This window comes from Bos taurus, chromosome 5, assembly GCF_002263795.3.
Source record: "Bos taurus isolate L1 Dominette 01449 registration number 42190680 breed Hereford chromosome 5, ARS-UCD2.0, whole genome shotgun sequence".
NCBI classification, from domain to species: domain Eukaryota; kingdom Metazoa; phylum Chordata; class Mammalia; order Artiodactyla; family Bovidae; genus Bos; species Bos taurus.
Genome location: NC_037332.1, coordinates 28,262,070 through 28,271,226, shown reverse-complemented (window position 1 = coordinate 28,271,226; position 9,157 = coordinate 28,262,070). Strand labels below are relative to the sequence as shown.

Sequence of the window (9,157 nt, the reverse complement as noted above, 5' to 3'; positions counted from 1 at the left end):
GTTCCCTGGCTAGGGGTAGAACCCATGCCTCCTGCAATGGAAGTTTGAAGTCTTAACTGGACTGCCACGGAAGTCCCCAGATTATCTATTTTTGAAAGACCCTGTCAGACAGACACAAAATGTACGGTTGTTGACAGATTGGAGAGAGTGAGGAGGCTGTGTCTGGCTCCCGGTCTCACAGCCATCGCAGTATGTTGAGTTTCTCAGAGATGGCACCAGGGTGAGTGAGAGCCGGGTAGCACTGGGTGACCCTGTGCATGGCTGCAGAAAAATAACTAAACATGGGCCAAGGAGATCCTAAGAAGCCAAGAGAAAAACATCATATGCATTTTCTGTGTGAACTTGCTGGGAGGAGCACAAGAAGAAGCACCCAGATGCTCAGTCAACGTCTCAGAGTTTTCTAAGTGTGCAGAGAGGTGGAGGACCACGTTTGCTCAAGCGAAAGGGACATTCGTAGACATGGCAAAGGCAGACAGACAAGGCCCGTCATGAAGAAGAAATTAAAATTTATATCCCTCCTAAAGAGGAAACAAAAAAGCAGTTCAAAGACCCCAATGTACCCAAGAGGCCTCCTTCGGCCTTTTCCTGGTTTTGTTCTGAGTATTGTCCAAGATCAAAGGAGAACACCCTGGCCTCTTCACGGGCAAAGCTGCAAAGAAACTGGGAGAGATGTGGATTAACACTGCAGCAGATGCCAAGCATCTTGTGAGAAGACTGCTCAGCTGGAGGGAAAGTACGAGAAGAGTATTGCTGCATGCCAGGCTAAAGGGAAACTCGGCGCGGCAACAGTGAGCGCATATACTAACGTTGCAACGATGCAGATGATCAGCATGGCCCTGCACAAGGATGACATGCTAGTTCCTGAAGCTTCCGTATTTTCATAGATTATAAGATAAAGTCAAGCATTTATCTGCTGATACTTTTTAAGTTGACCTGTCTTTATACTTAGAAATATCTCTTAATAGTAGGCTTCCCTGGTGGCTCGGAGTTGGGGTTGCAAAGAGTCAGACATGACTGAGTGACTATCGCAGTGCAGCAACCAAAGGAGTCGTCAAGGCTGAAAAAAGCAAGAATAAGAAGGAATATGAGGAGAGCCCAAGAGCTGCAACCACTGAGTCTCCTGAGCCTGGAGCCCTGCAGCAAGAGAAGCTACCATAATGAGAAGCCTGTGCACTGCAACTAGGGAGTAGCCTGTGCACTGCAACTAGGGAGTAGCCTGTGCACTGCAACTAGGGAGTAGCCCCCACTCACCACAAATAGAGAAAAGCCTGCATCAGTGAAGACCCAGTGCAGCCAGAAATAAATAAGGCAACAGTTTTTTAAAAAAGAAAATGAAGAGGAAGATGATGAATAAGTTGCTTCTAACCCAGTTTTTTTTTCTCTTGTCTATAAAGAATTTAACCCCCATGTGGACAGCTCACTCCTTTCAAAGAAAAAAACTGGAATGTAAGGCTGTGTAAGATTTGTTTTTAAACTGCACAGTGTCTTTTTTTTATATAGTTAACATACTACCAAAATGTGTCTTTAGATGGCCCTGTCCCAGTGATACTTTCAACAGCTACTAACCCTGCCTGGTACTATATGGGGGTTGCAAATTTGCCTGGAAATTTAAAGCATGTTCTTATTGGTGCATAGCGCAAGTTAGTTATATATGGGAATGGAAGTTTTTTTCATCTTCAGTGGCCTCTGATGAAGCTTATATGAAATAATTCTTATTCTGTTAACTGAACACCACCCTGTAATTGCAAAAAAAAAAAAAAAAATTGCAGCTGTTTTGTTGACATTCTGAATGCTTCTAAACAAATACAACTTTTTATTAGTATTGTCCTTTCCATGCTGCTGCTGCTGCTAAGTCACTTCAGTCGTGTCTGACTCTGTGCAACCCCATAGACGGCAGCCCACTAGGCTCCCCTGTCCTTGGGATTCTCCAGGCAAGAATACTGAAGTGGGTTACCATTTCCTTCTCCAATGCATGAAAGTGAAAAGTAAAAGTGAAGTCGCTCAGTCATGCCCGACTCTTAGTGACCCCATGGACTGGAGCCTACCAGGCTCCTCCGTCCATGGGATTTTCCAGGCAAGAGAACTGGAGTGGGGTGCCATTGCCTTCTCTGGTCCTTTCCGTAGGTCTGAAAATTTTATCCTTGAGCAGAAGCTAGTCTTTTCCTTTTGCCCATTTTTGATCGCATGGATTATTACAGTGTTTTATCTTTCATATAGTTAGCTGATAAAAAGCTTTTGTCTACATACCTTGCATACTCATGATGAGGATAATAAAAGTTGAATTGAGATAGATTTCCTTCATAACTGAGGCTCAAATCTTGATCAGTTGATATCCGGTTCACAGAGCCCAGTTACACTTACAAAGTGAAGACTAACCCATCTACTCACAGCATGGGATTATTGGAATTAAGCATTTTGAAAGTCTGTCCCTGAGGGACTAGTGAAACAGTCCATGTGCTGGGCAGTTATATTTGCAGTTCCCTTGTTAAAAACCTGAGAATGAAGCCCCAGAAGTGTGAGCTTAAAATTCAAGACTGACATATTAAGTTTTTTTGTTGACATTGACAGAGGCTCTGGGAAAAAAGTGCTGGCTGTAAATATCTTTTCCTTTTTATCTAAATGTGGATTATTTAGGAAACTTGAGATGTTCCATTAAAGATACTTATTTAATTGGGTCAACTTTTAAAATTGTGTACCACACTTTAAATCAGGTATATTTTCCTATATTATGGTTTGCCCCTTTATAATCAATAGACATGAGGGAATAAGATACATAAACTTTGTATCTCAGTGTGAATTATCTGATTTATTTGAATTTGATTTTTTTTTAAAATTCAAGCTCATTCATTAGAGTCATATGTTTATCTGCTTAGCAGTTTAGAGAGCAATTTGGCAATTCTGTGGTTTTCAAGACTATCATTTTCTTAAAGTGCCAGTGTTTTAAAATAACATTCTTATAATTTAACATGCTTTTGTGATAGAGTGCTGTTTTGTTACATAATTTTGACTTGGATTCTTTCCATTTGCATTTTTATGTAATTTCAGGAGGAATACTGAACATCTGAGTCCTGGATGATACTAATAAACTAATAACTATGTGTGTGTGTGTGTGTGTGCACGTGTTTGGTCATGTCCAGTTCTTTGTGACCCCATAGACTGTAGCCTACCAGTCTCCTTTGTTCATGGAATTTTCCAGGCAAGAATACTGGAGTGGGTTGCCATTTCCTCCACCTGGGGAGCTTCCTGACCCAGGGACTGAACCCCCATCTCTCATGTGTCCTGCATTGGTAGGTGGATTCTTCACCAGCTTTTCCTGGGAAGCCCCCAAATGGCAGAGGTTTAAAAATGTGTAGGTTTGTCTCTCCTTTTGAGGTGTCAGCAGTCGTGTTCAATCCATTATTATTTCTTTAGGAATTATGAAGTGGTGATATTTTAATCCTATCATTTCTTCTTTATATATTAGCTGGAATATTTCTATAAAAGGAAATTTCTCCTTACCTATTTGGTTATCCCTATTTATAGTTCCCACAGGAAGGCAGGATAAATACTTGAACCAATTTCAATGCAAGAACTGCTTCCTAGCATGGAAAATGCAAACTGAATCCAACTTGGATCCTGCCCTCAAGGAGATTTACATTTGGTAGGGGAATAAGACATGTGCACAGAAGTGATGAAAGAATCCAAGAGGTACAAAGGGTTCTGAGCATGTTTTGAGGAGCATGATTGCTAAGAGGCAGAGCTGCTGGGATTCAGTGCTTCTGGATACTGGGGGATTCAGCAGGGGGGCCTAGTAAAAGTGTTGGCATTTCAGCTGGCATTCACTCCAAGGATGGGGTGGCAGGGAGTGCCAGTTGCTCTCCAACATAAGCTCTCCCCTTCTTCTAAGCCTGGGCTCATGGTCTTCCAGAAGTAAGATAGCTGTTTATTCTTCCTTGCAGTTCAGTGTGGCCATATGACAAAGTTCTGGCTTATAGGCTGTTATGAGAAAAGGTAACCTGTGCAATTTTCAGACTGCACCCTTAAAGACAGGAACAAGCCTTTCTCTCCCGCCTCCCTATCCTACTGCTCACAAGGTCGATTCTGTGGTGCCTTATCTTGGACACTTACTCCTTGGAAGGAAAGTTATGACCAGCCTAGATAGCATATTCAAAAGCAGAGACATTACTTTGCCAACAAAGGTTCATCTAGTCAAGGCTATGGTTTTTCCTGCGGTCATGTATGGATGTGAGAATTGGACTGTGAAGAAAACTGAGCGCTGAAGAATGGATACTTTTGAACTGTGGTGTTGGAGAAGACTCTTGAGAGTCCCTTGGACTGCAAGGAGATCCAACCAGTCCATTCTGAAGGAGATCAGCCCTGGGATTTCTTTGGAAGGACTGGTGCTAAAGCTGGAACTCCAATCCTTTGGCCACCTCATGCGAAGAGTTGACTCATTGGAAAAGACTCTGATGCTGGGAGGGATTGGGGACAGGAGGAGAAGGGGACGACAGAGGATGAGATTGCTGGATGGCATCACTGAGTCGGTGGACGTGAGTCTGAGTGAACTCCGGGAGTTGGTGATGGACAGGGAGGCCTGGAGTGCTGCGATTCATGGGGTCGAAAAGAGTTGGACACAACTGAGCGACTGATCTGATCTGATCTGATCTTGGAACATGAGGACTGCCATCATGAGGACGGCAGAGCAACAAGGTAGAAGGAAACTCCTGGATTTCTGGATGCCCTCCTATGAGGCACCATACCAGCCCTGGGTGCTGGCCAACTATGACAAGAGCAAGGAATAAGCCTCTTCTCCTGATGGGGAGGCCGAGGAGATGGGAGTGCTGTCTGGGGGTCCCACTGGAAGCATCTAGTATCTGCTGGTGCTGGGAAGTGGTGAGAAAGGGAATTCAGCTCAAAAAAATATAGGGAAAGGAAAAAGTGTAAGGCAAGGTCAATGTTTTCACATTGAGGAAGAGAAGAGAGCAATTAGAAGATCCCAAAGTCTCTTGTGTGGGTGTGTGGTTAGTTGTGTCTGACTCTGTGTGACCCTATGGACTGTAGCCTGCCAGTCATTGGATTTTCCAGGCAAGAATACTGGAGTGGGTTGCCATGCCCTCCTCCAGGGGATCTTCTCGACCCAGGGGTCAAACCCACATCTCTTATGTCTCCTGCATTGGCAGGTGGGTTCTTTACCACTAGCACCACCTGGGAAACCCAAAGTCTCTTAAGAGTAGGGTTATCAATATTTTTGAAAAGCATTGACTCTCCCTTCTCACTCCTGAAGTTTGATTCAATGTGAGAATAGGGCTAATGATAAATCTCAGAAACATGTTATTGAGTGAAAGTAAACAATATAAACTATCTCATTCTATTTATATAAAGTTTAAAAATGGGCACAATGAATCTATATTGTTAGAGGTTATCTTTGGGGAAGAGAGTAGAGTTAGTAACTGGGGGGGACCTGTCTGGGACACTATTGATGTTCTTTTCTTAACCTGCATGGTGGTTACTTTGTAGTAATTCTTTGAACTGCACCTTTACAATGTTTGCATTTTTTATATGTGCATTATGCATCAATCTAAAAGTTATTTGAAAAAAGCAGTTGGTTGCTGTTATATTCTAAAGGAGGGAAGACTGAAACAGAAGCATATAGAGTTAGGACAGATCCTATGTGGAGATGGCCTTCTTTTGGTTTCAAAGTAGCTTTTATATTTGTCTAGTTAAATACCAAAACACATGATATTTGAGATACATGCAAAGCAATGTTTGATGATATAAATCCGTGAATGGAAGAGGAAAATAAAACTAGTAATCAAATTTCAGCAAATCTCAAATTTTACTTATTCCTAGAGATTTGGCCATTTTTCCTCCCTTTATTTGCTGCATTTGGTGCATGATGTTCTGACTGACACTGCTTTGCATATATGTATGTCAGGTGCAAAATGGAGCCCAACTTCGTCTAGTTGTGGGCCTCTTCCTTTCTTCGGTCTTATAAAGCTCTTGGTCTTTACAAGAGAATTAGCATTTTGGCCATTCCTCCATAGTGAAATGTTTGGTTTATTTCTACCAGTTTGTCCCTGTTGCTCTGTTTCTCTGCAGTTCTGTGACTACGGTAACCTTTTATTTCAGCGAGCAGCCTTGTAAAGGACGTTTTAGACATCAGTTAAGCTCATCTGCAGTGATGCCAGTAGAAGAGCTATGGCCAAGTTCACACATGGGAAGCAGTGACACAGCTGCTGCCGGGCCAACAGTGACTATAAGAAGATTCTCGATTTCAGAGATGTTAGAATGTGAAAAAAAAAGTGTATCTTAGAACTGATGAATCAGTATGTTGAAGGAAAAGGCAGAGTCAGAAAATTACTATTTACAGAATTAGAGGAAGTCTTACATACTTGCATAATTTGGGCTGAAAATAAGAAGTGATGTATTTCAAGGACCTAGAATAAAATCAGGGAAAAGGTTAAAAGAAAATAGCACAGTTTGCCTAAAATAAGTATACTATGTTTGATGGAGGCTGGTATTCATTAACTTGATCTAGACAAGCACAGTTGGTCTCCCTCTCCCATTGGGAGGCAAGGTGATGTGACAACTTAGAGTGCTGAAGGGTTGATAAATGTTCAGCAACTGGCTTTCTAGAAAAATGTGCATATATATGTTTATTAGAAATTTTACTAATAGAAAGGATAGGTAGCACACAGCTTACAAATATTATTAAATATACCACTCTTTGTTGTAAATGACCATATAGCAGGAAGTGAAGAGGAACTAAAGTGATTCTTGATGAGGGTGAAAGAGGAGAGTTAAAAAGCTGGTTAAAAGCTCAACATTCAAAAAATAAGATCATGGCATCAGTCCCATCACTTCATGGCAAATAAATGGGGAAAAATGAAAATAGTGATAGACTTTATCTTCTTGGGCTCCAAAATCACTGTGGACTGTCACTGCGGACATGAAATTAAAAGACGCTTGCTCCTTGGAAGGAAAGCTATGACAAACCTAGAGAGAGTATTAAAAAGCAGAGACATCACTTTGCCAACAAAGGCCCATATAGTCAAAGTTACGGTTTTTCCAGTAGTCATGTACGTATGTGAGAGTTGGACCATAAAGAAGGCTGAGAGCTGAAGAATTGATGCTTTTGAACTGTGGTGTTGGAGAAGACTCTTGAGAGTCACTTGGACAGCAAGGAGATCAAACCAGTCAATCCTAAAGGAAATAAAACCTAAATATTCATTGGAAGGACTGGATGCTGAAGTTGAAGCTCCAACACTTTGGCCACCTGATGGAAAGAACTGACTCATTAGAAAAGACCCTGATGCTGGGAAAGATTGAGGGCAGGAGGAGAAGGGAGCGACAGAGGATGAGATGGTTGGATGGCATCACTGACTCAATGGACATGCGTTTGAGCAAGCTCTGGAAGATGGTGAAGGGCAGGGAAGCCTGGTGTGCTGCAGTACATGGGGTCGCAAAGAGTTGGACACAACTTAGAGACTGATCGGCAACAACCATATAGCCAATTAGCCCATGCATTCTCACAGAAAGCTCTTGGGGTTTTTCCCTAACTCTGTGTCCATAGCCAACCTATGGTTGCAGTTGACAAAAGACTACAGTTTTGTCATGAATGTTGGTTGGTGTTTTTGTTTACATTTATGAATAAGAGCAAAATGAACAGCAAAGACATATGTTGAAACTTCACTGGTTTGTCAATAGCATAAGTGACTTCTTGCTGAATCAGATAACAGTCTTCTAATACTGAAAGAATCATTCCTCAATGTTTTTGTGTTTTGAAAAATGTAGTAGCTATAGACACAACACACTTTTAAGTTTAGTCTACATTCCTAACATTTTCCCACCACCTTCTTAAGTCTAGACAATTGGCAAAATGATAAATCAAGTCCTGAATTGTAATGTGTCCCATTTGTTATGTTGTAAATACTCCCATCATGGTCAATTTCAAGCTATCAACATGATCTTACTGACTATAGCTGGGAAGAGATTCAGGGTAGCATAACATTACTTAGTATTTCCACTCTACAGATCCAAAAGATGTAAATAACCTTAAGAGCATAGACACTATCACAGGTAGTGATAATATTTAGGAAGTGATGAATTTTCAGTATTCTCTTGTTTTAAATATAATTTAAGTGTAAGTTTGCATCACTTAAGTTTTGCATTACTGAAGCTTGTATCTCTTAACTGCTTGACAAACGCTCACGAAATTCCTGAAATTTTGCCTATCGGCTCTTGCAAGGCTGTATGTGTCAGTCCTAGCACACCTCTGCTTTGGAGTCAGACAAGTTCAGGTTCTACTTCACTTTGTGACTCTCTATTCTCGGAGCTGTGGGCAGTGCATAATACCCAGCCTCCTCAAGTCAGGCTGTTTCTACAATGGGGCTAATAACACCTTCATCACAGAGCTGAGTGAGAGCAAAATGAGATCAAGTTTATGAAGGGTCAACACAAAGTAGGAACATAATATCAGTTGTTTTATTAATGGGTGTGGCTGGTCAGGAAAATTAAAGTAAAAATTTACCCATGACACTGTCAGTTCCAGGGGCCCAGCACGGTGATTTGATGTTTCGAAACACTAAAATGATCATCACACAGTATTGGTTTTTTTCTTTCCCTCGTCTTTCTGATCTATCTTGAACACTGCGTATTAAAATTATCTTCCTGAGACAGAGCTATGCAATGTCATCTCTCTGACTTACACTGGTATTAATCACAAATTTCAATTTGCTGTCAGAGTCTACATCTCACCAATCTCGTTTTTTCATTACTCCACAGGAAGCGGTCTGTGCCCCAAATACAAATCTGTTGACATCCCCCAGAGGGTCCTTAGGGATCCTATGGCTACACCTTTGCTCCTGGCATTCCTTCCTGCTGAGACCTTTGTATTATTTGTACCACCCTCCTCCTTTCCCATCAAAACACACCTCCATGAGGCTGCCTCTGTTAGCCCCATCTCATCTGAGATGATATCTAACCTGTACTGAATGCTGGGGATACGCCAGGAACGGTGCAAAGTTTTAATGTGTATTATCCCGTTTAGTTAGCCCAACTGAAAGGTGAAGAAATGGAGGCACAGTGAGAGTAAGCCATTTGCCCAAGATTGTGTACTTAGTGAATGGTAGAGCTCACACTGCAGCTCAGGTGGTCTGAATGTGAGCTCAGAACATGG

The 9,157-nt window shown here is 41.7% G+C and overlaps 1 non-coding gene and 1 pseudogene across 1 annotated transcript; both read left to right on the top strand.

The window, feature by feature from the left end:
- Window positions 1–281: 281 nt before the first annotated feature.
- On the top strand, window positions 282–1,158 carry LOC100848672 (high mobility group protein B1-like; annotated as a pseudogene).
- Window positions 778–881, top strand: LOC112446848 (U6 spliceosomal RNA). The gene has a single exon (XR_003034937.1). It is a non-coding gene; the product is annotated as a U6 spliceosomal RNA (small nuclear RNA).
- Window positions 1,159–9,157: the final 7,999 nt, after the last annotated feature.